The 20,782-nt window shown below is 40.2% G+C and overlaps 1 protein-coding gene across 1 annotated transcript in view; it reads left to right on the top strand.

The window, feature by feature from the left end:
• Positions 1–20,782, top strand: part of RIMKLA (ribosomal modification protein rimK like family member A) — a 61,242-nt gene that overhangs the window by 651 nt on the left and 39,809 nt on the right. The gene's annotated exons all lie outside the window — the stretch shown is intronic.

The raw sequence follows: 20,782 nt of genomic DNA, 5'->3' as shown, positions 1-20,782 counted from the left end.
AGCTTCTTTCCAAGATTTCTAAACATTTTCACTGTTTGGATGCCTCTTCTATGAAGACCTGGAGACCTTGGAGAAGCTGATGACAAAATTCACAGAATTCTCAGGGCAGTATAAAAAGAAAAAGTTCTGTAGAAATGTACATTAGGAATCAAATGACACACTTAATAGGGTATATAGGAACCAACCTAAACTGCCCATGGGGGAGGGGAGGGGAAAACTCATGAAATCTGATCATAAAGTTTGAGGTGAGTCTTAGTGTTAAGGAATAAAGTAAATCCCTGATCTAATGTCAGGTCCTAGACCATTGTTTTGCTCAGATTTGTTCAGATTATATATAGAGTACCTGGAGCTGGAATGTTTGCAGGAGTCACACACCTTGTTAATCCTTCTATAAAGTAGTGATTAAAGGAATCTTTTGCATAGCAAAAACAGGTAAGTTAGGAACAGAAGGAATGTCACTTTGGCTCAGCCTGGTGATCCACTCAACCCAGGGTTTCACTTCTCCCAGAGATACCAAGAGCTCTTTTGTAGGAATTGGTGTGTTGACCTCTATGACACTGACCCCATAAGGTTAAGAATGCCCATACATCTTTATTTTCCCATTAATACCAGTGTTCTCCAGCTTGGGAACGCCTGACTTACAAATGACTCATCCTTCACAATAAACCATTCCCATTTCCTATTAATTTCTGAAGCCCAACCTAATACTGTCTCTGGGTTTGCCCACCAAACCCTCCTGCTATTATTCTTAACCAGTCTTCCTTACCACTCCCTTCCCCAAAGGGATCAGGCTGAGTCAGGCTCAGTTTCGGATAGCTTAGGCCTCAAGACTCAGGTAGACTTAGGGCTTCTCCTGTTACTCAGTCATCTCCTTGGTTCAGGACTTCAAGGATCTGTGGTCCCCTTGTTTTGTACCTCCAACAGTACAGGTGACGTTAGTAGTGAGTCTTTTTTGAGTTAATGTGGCTAGCAGAATTCATTCCCTGGTGGCCAGCTTTCTAATAAGCCTCTCCACACTTTAGCTGGTCCTTGTGTGACAGATGAAGTTGGTAGCCAGGCCTGTACTCAAAGCCTTTTCAGCCTAGTGGATCTAGCCAGAGGTTGTGCTTCCACTTGAATACATCTCTTTTGAGAGCCCAGGTTCGGGTGCATGTTAAGATGAGGCTTAGAGGTTACTGCAAGATGGGTTACATGAGCCTTTATAGGCTAGACTGTTGTTGTTCAGTCGTGCCCGACTCTGTGACCCCATTTGGGGTTTTCTTGGCAAGGATACTGGAGCGGTTTGCCGTTTCCTTCTCCGGCTCATTTTACAGATGAGGGACTAAGGCAAACAGGGTTAAGTGACTCATCCAGGGTCACACAGCTAGTAGGCTAGCTAAGGTCAGATCTGAACTCAGGAAGATCCAGGTCCGGCACTCTATCTACTGCACCATCTGGTTGCCAGCTACTGTAGGAACCTAATATTCATTCATAACATTGCTTCTATTGTAGAAATGTGTTCTAAATGCTAGATGACCCACTTAACAGAGAATATGTTGGAAAACAGATCATTTGTAAGTTGGAGACTGCTTGTAATCTGCCATGAGGCAATCATCCATAAATTGGTCTAAACTGTTGCCAGATATTTTCAGCTTATACCAACTGATGGGGACATGTATAAAATCATGCTGAGGCATGATGGAAAGAATGCTCATCTTGGAGTTAGGACGATTTGAGTTTGAATTCTGCCTCTGATACATATACTTGTGGGACCTCGGACAAATCATTTGACTTCTCTATACCTCAGTTGCTTTATCTGTGAAGTGGGGATGATAATGCCTGTATTACACACCTCACAAGATTGTTGTGAGATTCAAATGAGAATGCGTATGTGAAGTGCTTTGCCAACTTTAAAATACTGTATAATTGTCAATTATTAGTGGGGGTGTTATTTTACTAATGTCTCTTAGGCTTCAGGCTCTCACTTATAGCATTTCCAAAGTTGATTGCCTTCTATTCTGTTAAGGAATTTTTAAACCATTTTGACTATCTTCTCTTTTTCCAGTCTGGAGCCCACACTGCATTGAACATCCAGATTTGATGTTTCCCTCCTGTTCTATTTACAGTTCTAAAAATCTCGTGTTTAGACTCCATAATACTTTCTTTCCAAGCTGGAATCTTAGAAAACTTTTTTTTAGTCTCTCTGAATGTTGGAAGGAAGTCCTTCTACTCCAGTGAGCATTTTATTTTCTATCCTGTTGATTAACTCTGGTCTGTTTTGGGTTACCATATTCCACCCATATTACATCAGTCAGTCAGTAAACATTCGTTAAGCACTGACTATGTGCCAGGCACTTTGCTAAGCACTAGAAAGGGAGAAGATGGTCCCTGTTCTCCAGGATCTCACAATCTAATGGGAGACAACGTGAGAACAACTGCATACAAATAAGCCTAAATACAGGATAAATTGGAGATAAACAAAAGGGAAAGCGCTGGAAGTAAGAGGGCTTGGGAGAGGCTTCCTGAAGAAGGTGGGATTTTATCTGAGACTTGAAGGAAGCAGCCACGTGGAGATGGGGAGAGAGAGCATTCCAGGCATGGCAGACAGCCGATAAAAATGGAACATCCAGGAAGCCAGTGTTGCTGGATAGCAGAATACACAAAAGAGCTGTCAGGTATAAGAAGACTGGGAAGTTTTTGGGGGGGCAGGTTATGAAGTTCAGGGTATGTTTTTTCCCACTCTAGAGAACTAAATCTAGAAAATGAGACCCCAAAATGGCAAGAACATCATTAAAAAAAACCCTCACTAAATAAATCCTCTCCTTGTTTGGAAAAGCAAAGGCTACTGTCTTTTTGACTATAAGAAAATCTCATCATTTGTTTGTATCGTTCATGGTGGCTAAATGGGCCATTGTATCAGGATTCAGAGGTTATTTTCAGTTGGGCTGATTCTGGTGGATAGAATACTATACCTCAAGTACAGTTTATAAAACAGACATTTTCTCGCCACCCATGGGAGGATGGGAGTTTATAGTCAGAGGCTGATTGATTAAAGCAAGATATGAGCCCTTGTTTGAAGTTTGTTCCAAAGGTAAGATAAGTCAAACTGTTCAGCCAAAGTGCTCTTCTGAAAGGATTCCAAACTCTTGTTGTTCAGTTGTTTTTCAGTCATGTCTGACTCTTTGTGACCCCATTTGGGATTTTCTTAGCAAAGAATACTGGGGTGTTTTGCTGTTTCCTTCCCAAGCTCATTTTACTGATGAGGAAACTGAGGCAGACAGGGTTAAGTGCTTTGCCCAGGGTCACACAGCTAGTGTCTGAGGCTGGATTTGAACTTAGGAAGATGAGTCTTCCTGTGTATGGGGCCAGCATTCTATCCACTGCTCCACCTAGCTGCCCTGTTCTAAACTCTACTGGCTCTAAATTTGGATAAGCTGCTTCTCTCTGGGCCTTAGTATCCTCATCTGTGAAATGAGAGGATTAGATTTGTCCATCGTCAGGGTTCTACCACTAACAATACTCCACTCTTCTATGACTCTCAATTTCAAGTTATCATGATATACAAAACAGGCTGTGTAGTATAATGGGTGGAGGGCTGGTCTCAGAGTCAGAAGGCTCTGGGTTCAAGCCCCATCTGTAATCTGAACTGGTTGCCTGACCCTAGGTAAACACCTCTCAGTGCCCCAGGTAATTATTTAATACCTTAAGTTGGATCTACATTGGTTACAGGAAATTCTTTACTGGAGGTTCTTTGCACTGGCAAACTCACAGGTCAGGACTGTCCCCCTCTCCCTGCCATCCCCCACCGAAAAAAAAAAAAAGATAGATGTGAATGAGAAACAATATGGTAGCACAGAAAGAATACCAATCCTGGAATCAGAGGCCCTAGGTTTGATGGGTCTGCCACATACTAACTTTGTGAACTAAAGCAAATTACTTCAACCACTTAGAGCCTTTGTTTCTTCATCAATAAAATAGAAATAATAATGCCTTTACTTCCTTCCTCACAGTGTTGTTGGAAGGAAAGGGCTTTGTAAGCCAAAAAACTATCAATATGATCTCTCAGTATGTATGCTGCTTAACATTTATTATCTCTGTGTATGTGTGACATGACATGCAGCGTAGGTTAAACCTTGCTTGGTTTGGGCGGTTGGGGGTGGGAGGGGAGGTTCGTGTGAAACTAAGACCAATGGGTAAAAATTACAGGGAGGAAGATTTTGCTGAAGCATCAGGAGGAACCTCCTAATCATTAGAACTGTGGAATAGAAAATGAAAAGAATTATAAGGAAGTTAATTCTCCGTCATAGCACAGATCCCTGAGATATGCTGGAGACTTCTTTTCAAGTTGATACTCAGCCTTGCCTGGCATATCCCTCCAGCCTTTTTTAGGCTAAACATCCACAGATCTTGTTTGAGAAATTACATTTAATGTGAGGAATGCTAAATAAAGCTCAAAATTAGCTAAGGCCAGTAAGAAAAATCTACAAAAGAAGTTTAATTTTTTAAAAAACTGTGTTGGGGAAAAGAAGAGTAGCAAATTCAGAAAAACTTGGGAAGATTTACATGAACTGATGCAAAGCGAAGTGAGCAGGACCAGGTACATAATAACCAGCAATACTGTAGGATGATCAATTGTAAATGACTTAGCTATCCTCAGCAATACAAAGATCCAAGACAGTTCCAAAGGACTTAAGATAAAAAATGCTATCCTCCTTCAGAGAAAGAACTGATAGAGTCTGAATGCAGATTGAAGCATGCTTTTTTACTTTATTTATTATTCTTTGTTTTTGTCTTTTTTTTAGGGGGAGTCTGCATTTTCTTTTGCAACATGGCTAATATGGGAATGTTTTGTATGATTGCACATGTATTAATCTATATCAAATTATTTGCCTTTTCGAGGAGGGAGGCAGGGGAAGGGGGAAAGAATATGGAACTCAAAATTTTTTTAAAAATGAATGTTAAAAATGTTTGTTTACATGTAATTTGTGATTGAGAAAAATAGAATTAAAATTAAATGTAAAAACAAAAAGACTAGCAAAGAAGGTATAGAACTACTGTTCTGGGTAGATTAAGACAGAAGAGAGGAGGTAGAACCACTCCGTACTTATTTTGCCTCTACTTTCTTTGCCAAGGAGAAGGTGACCACAATAATGGGCTAATGATGACTTTTGTTGATGTCTGTGGCAGAGGACAAGGGATTTGATTGATAGACCTGAACTACTTCTGTCTTTCTCTGCCAAAGAAAACAATCTTTAGATTAGAAAGAAGAAACAAGAATTCCTAGTAAGGAGTTAATCTCCAAGTAAATGAGGGGGCAGAGCTCCTAGCTGTCCTAGGTGAGTTTCAGTCACCAAGCTTGAATGGACTTCTTCTTAGGAGCACTGAAGGAACTGGCAGATTTGTTTGCTGAACTACTCTCTGATCTTTGAAAGATGATGGAGCATGGCTGTGGTGCCACAGACTTACAGAAGGACTGATGCCTCAGTTGACAAAGAAGGAAGAGAAAATGATCTGTAAATTTCAGGGGCAGTTTGATTGCACTGTTGGTATTTTGTAGTATATTAAAAAGTATCATCACTAGGATTCATGAACATCTAGAAATAGAGACAGTGATTTCTAAGACCTAGTATGATTTCATCAAAGACAGGTCACGGCAAACCTCTTTTTTTTTGTGAGGCAGTTGGGGTTAAGTGATTTGCCCAGAGTCACACAGCTAGCCAGTGTTATGTGTCTGAGGCCAGATTTGAACTCAGGTCCTTCTGACTCCAGGGTGAATGCTCTATCCACTGTGCCACCTAGCTGCCTCCCTCATTTCCTTTTTAGAGAGGGTTACTAAGCTGATAGATCAGGGGAACGATGCAAATATGATTTACTCTGATTTTAACAAAGCATTTGCCATAGCCTCTTGTGCTTGAAGAGCAGATTGAAAGATGTGGGCTAGATGATGGTACAATTAGGTGGATTCAGAACTTATTGAATGACCAGACCCAAAGAAGACTTATTAACTGATCATTGCAGTGTTACCTCAGGCAGAGGGCTTAGTGGAGCGCCCCTGGGATCTAGGCTGTTGAACATTTTTGTCAGTGGCTTGGAAAAAGACTGATGGTATATTTCTTAGATTTGCACATGACCCAGAGCTGGGAGTGATAGATAATGCAATAGATGATGAAGTCAGAATTCAAAAAGATTATGTTAGAATAGTGGGCCAAATCTAAGATTAAATTTAATTGGGATAAATTGATGAATTCTTAAATGAATTGTGCAAATATCGCATAGAGAAGGGGTCCGGTTTTGTATAGCACATGGAAAACCTGGGGAACAGCTGACTTTTGTTGAGGGCAGATTATTGTGAGCCTCCTTTTTTTTGCCACGGAATATATTTAGGAGGGACATGATTGCTGTACGGTGGGACACAATTGCAGCATTGGAAGAAACTTGGAGTAAAAGAGAGATTAGATTTCTTCTGCCTGGTCTCAGAGAGCAGAGGTAAGAGCAATGAGTAGAATAAAAATTAGTATACTTTTAATTATAATGTAAATGTTAAGGGGCTGATGTAAAGAGAAAAACTTTCTACAAGAGCAGCAGCATGGCTCAGGGAAAAGACTGCTGCATTTGGAGTTGAAATCTGGGTTTGAATTCCTCCTTGGCTACTTATTTGCCTATGTGACCTTGGGAAATTCCCTTCAGTTTCTTCATCTGTAAAATGAAGGGTCTGGACCAGATAACCCTTGATGTCCCTTCCAGATTGAAATGTATGATCTTGGCATTCTAACCTTCCCATCCAAAGATGGAGCCACCTGCCCCAGGAGGCAGTGAATTTCCCCTCACTAGATGTTCTTAAACAAAAGCTGGGTGGCCATTTGTGTGCTGTGTTGTGGGAAAATTCCCGTGAAGGTGCACATTGGAGTAGATGCCTCTCAAAGTCTTGTCTAGCTCTGAAATTCTGTGAAGAAGCGCTATAAGAAGTTAGCCATTTTCTTCCCTATTGGAGTTGTTTTTTTCATTGCTTCAGTGGAATTTAATTCTTGTGACTGTCCCATCCCCCTTTAGCTTTTCCCTTTGGAGGGAGCAGTTTTACTGAAGGGGCTGGGAAGGAGTCCATATTGTAAGATGTTGGTGCCTGAATGGGTGATGGGAAATTGGAGGTAAGGACTCTTTTTAGAACAGGAGTTCTTAACCTTTTTGAGTCATGGACTGCTTTGGCCATCTGGTGAAACCTTCTCAGAACAATGTTTTTAAAGTAAGGAAAAACTAAATTTCAGTTACAGTCTAGTGAAAATAAAGATAGATATATATATATATATATGTATATGTATATGTATATGTTTTTCCTTCCAAATTCACAGACCCCTTAAAATCTATCCTTGGATACCCTTTTAAGAACCTCTGTTCCAGAAGTTCCCTCCCAGAGCAAGCAGCAGGGAAATTATATGGTTAATGTAATTTTAAGGCTAATTTATATATCACGTAAAATTAGGGGTCCCTAGCAAGCAGATTGGGCTTTTTCATTGAACCTGGAGCCTAAGACCTCCAAGGTCCAGTGCCCTAATTTTCTGGGGTTTTTTGTTTGTTTGTTTTTTGTTTTTTAGAGATATATTTTGTTTTGACACGACAGACTCTTCAGGACAAACGCCCGTACATTCCCTGAAAACAGTTAAAGAGAACCGCCTAGTAGCGTGATCAGACTGCTAGTCCCTAACACTTTCCATTTTTGCTCTTTACCCATTGTTAACTGGAGGGAAGGATGTGTGCTTTAGTTTGGAGAGCTTCCTACTGACTTTGTCCATTGTCTTTGACCTGAGGTTCCTTTGGCCTTTATTTACTTTGTGGAAGCAATTATGCCTGTTCTTTTGGTTATGCTTTGGCCCTACTGTCACCCGCTGCTCTGCCATGAGACCCTTCTGAGATCTGTCCAGATTTCCTGAGTGGAGGAGACTGCATTCCCCTTCAGCATCACCCTCAGGGGATTCAGTCCTCTTCAGTCCTCTCAAGGCTTGCTGAAAATTAAAAGGAGCTGTTCACAAAAAAGTGAGAGATCTTCTGGTGAAAATTATCCCACAACTCTGTACAGTCCCCAGGGTCTAGATGCTCACTCTACCTCCAAGCAAACATTAGAGGGAGTGGTGGGAATGAAAGGTAGGTTTGATCCAGACTCCCGCCAGCTAATATCCATTGGGTCTTCTCTCTTCCCCAAGGTAACAGATGTCCCCCAAATGAGCGATGTGTTTCTTGTAATTTTTCGATAAAAACTTATGCCTTGTCTCAGATTGGCTTTAATGATGTAATCCCCATACAAGTACCCACAAGTGGTCATCCAGTATCTAGTGAGGGGGTAACCACAGCCTCTGGAAGCAGCCTATTCTGCTTCTGAATGGCTCTAGTTTCTCAGACTTACTTCAAAGCTCTTTGCATCTTTCATCTTTTATTCTTAGTTCTGCCCCCTGGAGTCAAACAGAACAAATTCTTCTTATATTTGAAGGGCACCAGTTTATCTCTACCCACTACTCCCACTCCCATTGTGACTTATCTCCTCTAGGCAAAGTATCCTTCCTTTCTTCAACTGATCCTCACATGGTACGACCTCAAGGCCCCTCTCCTCTTCTCCTAAACTATGGTCTCCTGAATTGAGACAATACTTGAGATGTGGTCTGACCAGAGCAGAGGACAGTGGGATTCTCACTTCCCTAGTCCTTGATACTATTTCTCTCGTAATGCAACCTAATATTTTATTACCTTTGTTTTGGCTACCATGTCACACACACTACTGACTTAGTCTACTAAGATTGCCAGATCTTTTTCAGACAAACTGCCATCCATCCAGTTCATGTGCAAGTCAAGACACCACCTGTGATGTCATTGGTCCTCTTCAAAAATGAAGTACGAACAGCATTTATTTCTATAAAATTTCATCTCAGAGCCTTTTGGATCATGACTGTGTCATCTCATGTGACTGACTCCATCTCTCCCTACCTTGTGCTAAGTGCACATTTGCTAAGTAGCCAATTTGTGCCTTTATTCAAGTCATTGTCACAAATGTAAAGCCAACTACAGACAGGTGTCAAGGGCAAACCACTTGAAATCACCTTACAAGTTAACCATGATAATTAGTGGCTGTTCTTTGGGCTGGATGTTCACCTAGTATCCAATCCACCTAATTGTACTATTACCTAGCCCACATTTCTGTGTTTACCATAAAAAGGAGAGACTTTGTTAAAATGTAGAGAAACTATGTCAATAGCATTTCCCTGATCCATCAGTCTAATAACCCTATCAAAAAAAACAAAAACAAAAAACAAAGAATGGTTAGTCTGGTGTTATCAGTTTGCAGTGAAACCCCACTCGATCTTTGTGATTACTGCCTTCTTCTCTACACCTTCACTAACCATCCCTTTAAAAATACATTCTAGACTTTTGCCAGCAATCAAAATCAAGGCCACTTCCCTAAAGTTTTCAGATTCCATTCTTTTCCCTCTTTTTGTAAATTGAGGCATTTGTTTAAGTCTGCCATGCCTCTCCTGAGGTCTGTAATCTTTCATGGATTCCTGACAGTGGCTCAATGAGAGATTATAGTCCATCTGGGCCTAATAACTTTAATTTACCAGAGACAGCTAGGTGCTCTTACTTCTCCCTCCTTATCTTGGATAGCAGTACTCTAATAAGTATTTTTGTTCTGTTCTTTCCAGTCCAAGGACTGTTCTCCCTGGCAGAAAAATACAGAAACTGATCAGGTCCATTATCTGTTTCTTTCATGCTGGCTTCTGCGGCAGAGCACAAATTTCATCAGTCTGTTGTTATGACTACTTAATCTTAGATCAATTACTTGCTGTAAAATCCTATCAGATTATTTTTTTTATCCTCTCTCTTAACAATTTAATACTCAGAGTAACTAATGTCAGTATACTTTCTTGAGCCTTCCTTCTGAAGAAATGGAACACTGGGGAATTCTTGAATTTTATATGTATAGGTGTGTGTGTGTGTGTGTGTGTGTGTGTGTGTGTGTGTGTGTGTGTAGCTATTATATCATTCTTCTATCCAAGCTTTAGACATTTTAATTTGCCATTTGGACATAGAATCCCAGTGCCTTGTGGCTATTCTCTCACTTGATACTCCACACTTATTGAGGCTGAATAATCAATTAACAAGCATCTATTAAGTGCATATAACTTGTCAGGTACTGTGATAGTCACTAAGGATGTAAACATAAAGGGCAGATGATCCCTACCTTCAGGGAGCTTATATTTTACTGCAAGAGTATGATCCATAGCTGGAAGTGGTAATGTAGTCCCATAGATTGTGAATAGAGCTAGAAGGCAGTAGATTGTCTCAACCTTTCCAGTAGCAATGGTAATAATGATTTGAATATGTTCCTGAGCAAGCAACAAAAAATGGGGATGTATATGTAGGAATAGGGCAGGTGACAAAATGTCTATGCTAGTTGTATCCTGGTGTCCTATTGGATGGCTAGATGGAATGAAGCATGGTCTGAGGGTCTGGGGCTGCTTAACTACAGGGGGCTAAGGTTAGTATTGATTCATTCCCCAATCCAAGCAGTTCTGTCCTAAGAAGAGAACCTGTTATGTTCAGGAGATAGATCTAAACTCTCAGGGAACTTCTATTCCCTAAAAGTAAATGACACTTAATGGAATAATACCTCTGTAGGTCTAATTGAATTAAATAATAAAAATAACTCCAACAATTATTAAATACCTACTTTGTGTATGTACTATGCTAAGTGCTGAAGTAGGTATAAAGATAAATAAAAGAAGGATGATCAGGGTGGTGAAGGGCTTTGAGATCATGTTATAGTAAGATAGACTGAGGGAAATGGGGAGCCGAGACAGGGGATGATTAACCCAGAAAAAAAGATACCGCAAGGGAACAAGGATCCAGTATTTATAAGGTTGCTATGTGGAAGGAGGTATTAGATTTGTTCCCTTTGATCCCAGAGGTCAGAACTTGGAGCAATGGGTGGAAATTGCAGAGAGAAGGGGTTTAGCTTGACAAAGAAAAACTTTCTGACAATTAGCACCATTTTAAGGGGAATGGTCTGCCTTGGGAGGTCATGGCTTTTTTCTTACCAGAGGTCTTCAAGCAAAACTAGATCACCACTTTGGGTTATGCTGTGGAAGGGATTCTTGTTCCTCTCTGCGTTGGTCTCAGCAACCTCTGAGGCTTCTTTTAATGCTACCATTCTGTGACATTGTGATAGTCTCAGCTCACCAAGGGAGTTGACATACAATGAAGTCATAATAATACCAAGTAAAGTATGGTAAGGCAGCTAGTGGCACAGTGCATAGGGCACTGGGCCTGGAGTCAGGAAGACTCATCTTCATGAGTTCAAATCCAGCCTCAGACACCCACTAGCTGTGTGACCCTGGGCAAGTCACTTAACTGCATTTGCCTTAGTTTCCTCATCTGTAAAATGATCTGGAGCAGGAAATGGCAAACCACTCTAGTATCTCTGCCAAGAAAACCCCAGATGGGATCACAAAGAGTCTGACACGACTGAACAACAAAAAAACATGCTAAGTGTGTGAAAGGTAAAAACTGGCATGAGAATTCAGAGGAAAAAGAAATCATTTCTGGCTAGAGCAGCAAGAAAAGAAGTTTTGTGGAGAAAGGGGCATTTGAGTTAGGCTTTGAAGAATTTTGACAGGCAAAAATGAAATTAGAGAGAGCATTCAGGTTGTCAGGAACAATGTGAGCAGGACCTAGGAGGAAAGAAAGCGATGGACAGACAGTAAGTCTTCCATTTTCTTTTTTTTCTTTCTTTCTTTCTTTACTTATTTTTGGCAAAATTTTTCATTTTAAACTTATATAAAAAATGAGAAAAGAAACAAAAAACATTGCCATGTATACAGAAGACCATAAGAGAGGATTCAATAAGAAATAAGAAATTTCCATTTCAGGAAAACCTATATAATAAATACTGCACCATGTTTTCAAAGCTGCCCAGCTTTTCTTTGCTTCCTTGCTGCTTTTCTTTTGTTCTCTGCTGTGTACTTTTTTACTTTATTTTTTCCCTTCCCTCCCCCTCCCCATCCTAAAGAAGGCTACAAGTAAGTTAAGCATGGCTATATACAAAGACACATACATATACATAGATATCTATAAACATACACATATACACTCATACACATATATGTAAGACCATACTATGCTTATTTCCTCCTATCATCCATTTCTCTGAAGGTGGATAGCATCTTCCTTCATAAGTCCAAGTCTTTCCATGTTTTTCTAAATCAACCAGCTCATCATTTCCCACACCATAGCATAATTCCAACTTGATCACATCCTGTCTGAGAGATTGTCTACAAAAGTTTTTTTCCCCCAATTTTCTGCATTCCTTCTATTCTTGGCTACAGAGGTTTTATTTATACAAGAAAAATTTTATTTTTTTATGGTAATTTTTATTTACTTTTTGTTTTCAACATTTACTTCCACAAGATTTTGAGATCCAAATTTTCACCCCATCTTGCCCCTCCCCCCACCCCAAGATGGCATGCATTCTGAATACCCCTTTCTCTAGTCTGCCTTCCCTTCTATCTCTCCCCCCCTTCTCTTATCCTCTTCCCCTTCAATTTTCCTGTAGGGCAGGATGGATTTCTGTACCCCATTTCCTGTATTTCTTATTTCCCAGTTGCATATGAAAACATTTTTTTTAAACATGTGGTTTTAAAACTTTGGGTTCCAAATTTTCTCCCTTCCTCCCTCCCCACCCACCCTCATTGAAAAGGCAAGCAACTAAATATAGGTTATATATGTGCCGTTATGCAAAACACTTCCATAGTAGACACGCTGTGAAAAACTAACTCTATTTCCCTTAATCCTATCCCACACCCGCCATTTATTCTATTCTTTCTTTTGACTCTGACCCTCCTCAGAAGTACTTGCTTCTGATTACCCCCTTTCCCAATTTGCCCTCCTCTCTATCATCCCCCTCCTTTCTTGTCCCCTTCCCCCCCCTTATTTTCCTGTAGGGTAAGATAGATTTCCATACTCAATTGAGTGTGTATGTTATTCCCTCCTTAAGTCAAATTCTGTGAGAATAAGATTCACTCATTCCCTCTCACCTTCCCCCGTTTCCCCTCCACTGTAAAAGCCTTTTCTTCTCGTTTTTTTTTGTGAGATAATTTACCCCTTTCTACCTCTTCCTTTCTCCTTCTAGTATAATTCTCTCTCACCCCTTAATTTTATTCTCCAGATATGACCCCTTCATCTTCAACTTACCCTGTGCCCTCTATCTATCTATCTATCTATCTATCCATCTATCTATCTATCTATATCTATATATAGTACATATCATTTTTTCCCCTCCAACTACCCTTGTACTGACAAAGGTCTCGTGAGTTACAAATATCATCTTTCCATGCAGGAATGTAAACAGTTCAATCTTAATAAGTCTCTTATGATTTTCTCTTTCCTGTTTACTTCTTCATGTTCCACTTGAGTCTTGTATTTGAAAATCAGATTTTCTATTCAGCTCTGGTCTTTTCATCAAGAATGCCTGAAATTCCTCTATTTCACTGAATGACCATTTTTTTCCCCTGCAGGATTATACTCAGTTTTGCTGGGTAAGTGATTCTTGGTTGTAATCCTATCTCCTTTGCCCTCCGGAATATTATATTCCATGCCCTTCAGTCCCTTAATGTAGAAGCAGCTAAATCTTGTGTTATCCTGATTGTGTTTCCACAATACTTGAATTGTTTCTTTCTGGCCGCTTATACTATTTTCTCCTTGACCTGGGAACTCTGGAATTTGGCTACAATATTCCTAGGAGTTTTCCTTTGGGGATCTCTTTCAGGAGGAGATGGGTGGATTCTTTCAATTTCTATTTTGCCCTCTGGTTCTAAAATATCAGGGCAGTTTTCCTGGATAATTTCTTGAAAGATGATGTCTAGGCTCTTTTTTTTATCATGGCTTTCAGATAGTCCAATAATTTTTAAATTCTCTCTCCTGGATCTATTTTCCAGGTCAGTTGTTTTTCCAATGAGATATTTCACATTGTTTCCTAATTTTTCATTCTTTTGGATTTGTTTTACAGTGTCTTGATTTCTCATAAAGTCACTAGCTTCCAATTGCTCTATTCTAATTTTTAAGGAAATATTTTCTTCAGTAATCTTTTGGACTTCCTTTTCCATTTGGCCAATTTTGTTTTTTAGGGCATTCTTCTCCTATTGGCTTTTTGGACCTCTTTTGCCATTAGGGTTAAGCTATTTTTTAAGGTGTTATTTTCTTCAGTATTTTTTTGGGTCTCCTTTAGCAAGGTGTTGACTTGTTTTTCATGATTTTCTTGCAAAACTCTCAGTTTTTCCTCTACTTCTCTTACTTGCTTCTCAAAATCCCTTTTGAGCTCTTCCAAGGCCTGGGACTGATTCATATTCTTCTTGGAGGCTTTGGATGTAGGAGCTTTGGCTTCGTTGTCTTTTTCTGGTTGTATGTTTTGATCTTCTTTGTCACCAAAGTAAGATAATATAGTCTGACTCTTTTTGCGCTGCGTACTCATGCTCCCAGCCAATTACTTGAGTTTTAAATTCTTTGTTAAGGTAAAAGTCTGCTTCCAATGTGGAGAATGTACTGTCCCAAGTTTCAGGAGTTTGTACAGCTGTTTTCAGAGATACTTCTAGGGACCTAAAAATTTTCAGTTCTTCCAAGGTGCTATGATAAGGGGCAAGGTGTTTCCTCTCCACCACCACCACAAGCTCCACCGCACCAGCATTCCTCCTCGCCCCAGGACCACCCCTCAGATCTGTGACCTAGATCTAAGCACCAGTGAAGCAAGAGATTCCTGCCTCAGCACTGGCAAAGAGATCCCTGCAATCCCCCTCTGATCAGCCACTCGATTCCCCCTCAGTCTGTGGGCCAGAAGCTCAGGAAACAGCCTCGGCCCCCGGGTGGTGGCTGAGATCTAGCTCCTTCTCTCACCGCAGTCACAGACTTTTCCCACTGACCTTCCAAGTTGACTTTGGCGTTCGTGGGTTGAGAAGTCTGGAAACCACCACAGCTGCCCGCGATTCAGTCCTCTGAGGCCTGCTCCAGGGTCACTGTGGCCTGCACGCCCACACCGAACTGTGCTCCTCTCCCCGCTCGGTGCGATATACCTCTCCAATTAAGCATCCAGGTTGTCTTGAGCTGGAAATTTGTTTCACTCTGTCTTTTTGTGGGTTCTGCTGCTTTAGAATTTGTTTAGAGCTATTTTTTTATAGGTATTTGGAGGGGTTTGGGGGGAGAGCTCCAGCAAGTCACTGCTTTCCCTCCGCCATCTTCATAAGTCTTCCATTTTCATGGGAGTTTGGAGTCAGTAAAGGGAAGTATTATAGGCTGACAGATTTAGAGCTGGGAGGGACCTCAGAAATCATCAAATCCAACCTTCCATTTTACAGATGAGGAAACTGATACCCGAGAAGTTAAGTGACTTAAGATGTGATGTAAGACCGGAAAGATAGGTTGGAGCCATATTGTGGAGGGCACCAAATATAGATCTCAGAAATTTGTACTTGATTCTGTAGGCAATGAGGAGTCATTGAAATCTTTCAAACAGGCAAGTGACTTCATTAGAGATTTGAGTTTCAAAGATTACTCTGACAGCAGGATGTAGAAGGAACATTCTTGAGAAGGATCAGTTAAATCATTAGAATAACCAGATGAGAGATAATTAAAGTCTAGAATAAGATGGAGTTGGAGACCAAACTTCTCTAGGTTGCATAATAAATACTTTATTCTTTTTTTTTTAAATAAGGGTATGAGTGTTAGGTTAGGGGAGGAGTCTAGATCTGTATCCTTTTCTTTAGTGTAGCAAACTCCCAATGAGGAAACATCTCCTCTTCCACCTCCTTGCCAACCCTGCCCACATGCATGTGGACAACTTCTTTTCATCTATAGTCTCAGTTGGTTGGAGTTCAGGGTGGTTAAGTGATTTGAAAATAATCATTTAGCTGAAATGTATCAAAGGTAGGACTGAAACCTATGTCTTCCTGACTAAAGCCAGCCAGCCTTTTATCCACTGGTGGACATGAGCAGAATGTCTTTGATGACATATCTTCCTTATAATACAGTGAGACATGAGCTGTTAAGTGCATTATACCACTGACATTGTTATTGATTTCCTTTTTATAAAAATGTAGAATATGTATCCCAGCTACTGTTATATGATCCCTCTGTAGTATGATGATACTGGAGATTGTAATCTATAAAAATTTAATTCTGTAATATCCCTTACTGTTTTTCTGTTTTTTGTTTTTTGTTTTTTTTTTGCTGCTTCATTTGGACAAATTCATTGTCAGGGTAGGGAGGGGAGGGGGATGTGTACTAGTAGATTCGAAGAGAAAGAATTTGGAGCACTGGGCTTAGAATCAGGAAGACTCATCTTTGTGAGTTCAAATCCAGCCTCAGACACTTACTGTCTGTGTGACCTGGCCAAGTCATTTAACCCTGTTTGCCTCAGTTTCCTGATCTATGAAATTATCTGGAGAAGAAAATGGCACACCACTCCAGTATCACTGCCAAGAAAACTCTAAAATGGTATCATGAAGAGTTAGACATCACTAAAACAATCAAACAACAGTCATTTAAAAAGAAAGTTACATATGGAGTTGTAATTTGCAAATTACAAAAAAGCTAGGGAGTTATAGCTTGCATGTTGGCTGATAGATTTCAGATTCAAAGAGATTTTTTTTATTTTGCTTTTTAGTGAGGCAATTGGGGTTAAATGACTTGCCTAAGGTCACACAGCTAGTAAGTGTCAAGTGTCTGAGGCCAGATTTGAACTCGGGTCCTCTTGACTCCAAGACTCTATCCACTGCACCACCTAGTTCCCCTCAAAGAGATTGTATTGGCAGTTTTGAACAATAGGCTGAATCTAATTGAATGATCATTTAATAGGGATAAAAAATAAAGTCCTTTTTTGGTTTTTAAAACATTAGCAGGAGAAGTCCAGGATTAAGAAGGTGTTTGCTGGGGTAGCTAGATGGTGCAGTAGATAGAGCACCGGCCCTGAAGTCAGGAGGACCTGAGTTCAAATCTGGCCTCGGACCAAACCCTTGACACTTACTAGCTGTGTGACCCTGGGCAAGTCACTTAACCCCAATTGCTTAAAAAAAAAAAAAGGGAAAAAACAACAAAAAAAAGAAGGTGTTTGCCACATAACTGTTTGTATATAAAAGACATATGTGTCTTAGTAGACTGGAAATTAAGTATGAATTGACAGTGTTGATGCAGCAGCTTATGAGAAAAAGCTTATGAGGTCTCAGCCCAATTAATGGAACCATATAGAATGAATGAGGAATGAGGCAGCTGGTAACCTTGTTGGTCTTCTGGCTTGGTTAGATCACATCTGGGATATTGCTCAGTGACTGGAAAGCTGGAACGTGTCCTGAGAAGAAACTCCAAACGCACAGCATCTGAGGATGACTTGGGAGATTTGTCCTGGAAAAGAGGAGACTGAAAGGGCTTATGATAGTTATCTTCAGGCGTTGGAAAGGCTGACATATGGAAGAACAAGTAGAGTTCTGCTTGGCTCAGACAGTCAAACTAGGAGCAATGAGTGAAAATTGCAGAGAAATCAATTTTGACTCTGTAAAAGGAATAACTCCCCAATGAACAGAGTTATCCAAAAGGGAAATGAGCTGCCTCTGGAGGCAGGTAGTTCCCCATCACAAGACACCTTCAAGGGGAGGTTGGATAGTCACCTGTCAGGTATGGGCTGGACCCCATGGCCTCTGTGTTCCCTTCCACCTCTGACATAATGTGAATCTTTCTATAAACATCTAAATCTTTTTAGAAAGGTTGCATTTTCCAAACAGTGATGATCCCTGTGTATACTTCTTTTTTGTTAATTCTACAAGTTTGTGCAATAACTTCACCTCCAACCCAGACCATTTTTGATTGAATAGTAAACCTTCTAACACTTGTGTTGGTTTTAAATAAGTTCAAGGAGATTTATATTACATTCAGCTCTTCCCTTTGATTCCCTGCTGCTGCATCTTGGGCGGGCTACATCTTTCTGCTTAAATACTTATTTCAGGCAATCTCTTTATTTCCTTGTGTTATTTGTCTACAACCACCCTATTTCCATTTGTTCTTACTGGCAAGCAGTCCGCCCTTTCAGCCCATAAGAGTTACCTCCCTTGGGGAGGCTCAAGCTTCTGCTTAGGTTGGTGTTTTCCATCAGTCTGAGAGGTAATCTGGAGTGAAATGTGCAGGGAGGTGTCGAAGAGGGGGCAGGATGAGAAAGCTTGCCAGTTCTTCCTTTGTGAAGTTATCTGTTACCAGAAGTAGTCTGCAGACATTCAAATGTAAGCATAGGAACCCAGCTTTGATAAAGTCAACTATAAATGGATTTTTCCCACCATCTGCCATTTTGGATGATCTCTTTCTTATATCTCTCCATTGGAGTGGATAATTGAAAGTTCTCAGTTCTTAGAATCATAAGATGCCTGCCCACTGGGTGATCTTTCTAAGTGATGGACAAGTGAGCTCAGCTACAGCAGATCAGATAAGCAGCTCTTGGGTCATCTCAGCTCAGATCTCCTCTTTGATATGCTTAGTGTGCTGGCCATGGTGTAGCACAGGTCCCAACAGTAGGCCCCATGCAGACACCTGAGGAAAAATGGATATATCACATGAGCTCCTGTCTGTCTTCCCCAGAGGTTCAGTAACCAGGACCACAGAAAACTAAAGCAGAGAGACACAGGAAGAAATACCAGGCCAAATAGACCCTAGCTTGGCGCCAGTAAGCTTTCCAGACCTGTAACCTGAATGTCCATTGACACACTACCATGGGAACCTCACCAAAGACTGGCTGCTTTGACAGGTGTACTCTGTCACTTAATGCAGCACGAAGTAGGTTAAATGCCTCCTCTTCCCTAAACTAGGTGAAGGTGAACTCTCCAAGTTCACTTCTAGCCCATAGCTCCAACTGGGTTCCTTCATCTTCTCTCTACTGTTAACAATTTTAGCAATGTTTCCCTTTTTTTCTTCTAAAAACGATTGTATGCTTGTTTCTAGATTAGTTCCATTCCATCTTACAATAAAATAGCATTTCTTTGCTATTATTGCACACGATGAAGTTTATTTTGTGACTTGGTTTAATATGGATACAATTTTTGTAAACTGATTCTGTGGGAGAAGCCACCATTTTTTTGGAGATCTTTTACTCACTAATATATTTTAAGTTAGAGTTCCAAAAAGAAGCATGGTGATGCTGGTAGCTAGGTGGCTCACTTGGTAGACCACTGGACCTGGAGTGAGGAAGACCTGTGTTCAAATCCAACCTCAAACACTTACTAACTATGTGACTCTGAGCAAGACATTCAACCTCTTCCTGTCTTAGTTTCCTCATCTACAAAATGAGGATGATAATAGGTAGGCGTTCCCAGGTTGTTCTGAGAATAAAATTAGATAATATTTGTAAAGCACTTTGTAAAGTACAATTTAAAAAGTTAACTGTTATTAGCTGGTATTATTTCACCATGTGAAGAAAATAGAAACTTATTATTTTTATATAATATGAAAAGTCTTATTTTTCTTTTTTAATTTTATTTTTAGGATTAATTTTTTTAAAAATTGTGAGTATTCTGTCCTTCCCTCTAGTCCCTCCCCCACTCATTGAGAAGGCAAGCAATCTCTTTTCCTTTAAAAAAAGAAAAAGTATTCAGGCCATGTCTTCCTATTGAATTGACTGTTTTGAGGTTTAGTCCTTTTTGACCACTGTAAGGGCACCTACCTTTGGCACTGTCAGCCAGGATTGGATTTGGTTAGTGAAAAGAGCATCAAAGGAGTGTCAGAAGACAAGTACTTGTCTTGGCTGTACTATCTGTGGGACCTTGGGCGAGACTTAAACTCTTTGACCCACTGTTTTCTTACATATAACAGAGTGTAACAGAGGCTGGGAAAGATGGGTTGGGACCAAAAGTTCTCGAGGCATTGTAGAAAGATTAATCTGGCTGTGTGTACAGGATAGATTGGATAGAGGAGAGATGAAGGGTGAGGAAAACCAGTTGGGAGACTATTGCCAAAGATCCTAGGTTGTGACAGTGTGATATAATAAAACAGAGTAGAGAAATTGACATCAGGAGAGAACTAGGTTCAAATCCTGGTTCTTCCATTTACTACCTGAGTGTTGTTTACCCTTTCTGAGCCTCAGTTTCCTAATTGGTAAAATAAGGGTAAGAATGCCTGTAGGTAGTTCTCACTTCACAGGGGTGCTGTGAGGGCCAATTTTTATGATGAATTTGTGTATATATGTGTATATATATATATATATACATATATATATATATATATCACCTCATAAAACAGCATTATCTTAATATTGGGGGCCATTTCCAGTTGTCCTGATCCATGTCTTGCCATTGGACCCAGATGGCTCCAAAGGAGAAAGTGAGGCTGGTGACTCTGCACAGCCCTCCCTCACTGAAATCTGATTCACTTGCATATCATGGCATCACCTCCCTGATGTCACAGTCCTCTTTGAGAATGAAGGACAAACAACAACAACAATCTAAATGTTAGCTAGTATGATGATGAAAGGTAATTGATCAATCAACAAGCACTTATTAAGCTCCTACTGTTTGCCAAGCACTGTGTTAAGTGCTGAAGGGCTTGACGTGGGCCTGGCAGTAGACATGTGCAAAGTCTTAATAAATTTCATAAAGGTAGAAACTATAGATTTTATCAATCAATCAGTAATTAGATGGGGTACGGACAATGGAGAAAAGTCAAAGATAATTAAGTTTTTAAGCTTTAGTGACAGAGAGGTTGTTGGTACCATTAACAGAAATTAGTTAGATGGAGAAGAAATAGG

The sequence above is a fragment of the Vombatus ursinus genome, unplaced genomic scaffold (assembly GCF_900497805.2).
Source record: "Vombatus ursinus unplaced genomic scaffold, bare-nosed wombat genome assembly UNPS02014775.1, whole genome shotgun sequence".
Taxonomy (NCBI): domain Eukaryota; kingdom Metazoa; phylum Chordata; class Mammalia; order Diprotodontia; family Vombatidae; genus Vombatus; species Vombatus ursinus.
This window is presented reverse-complemented; position numbering and strand designations above follow the sequence as displayed.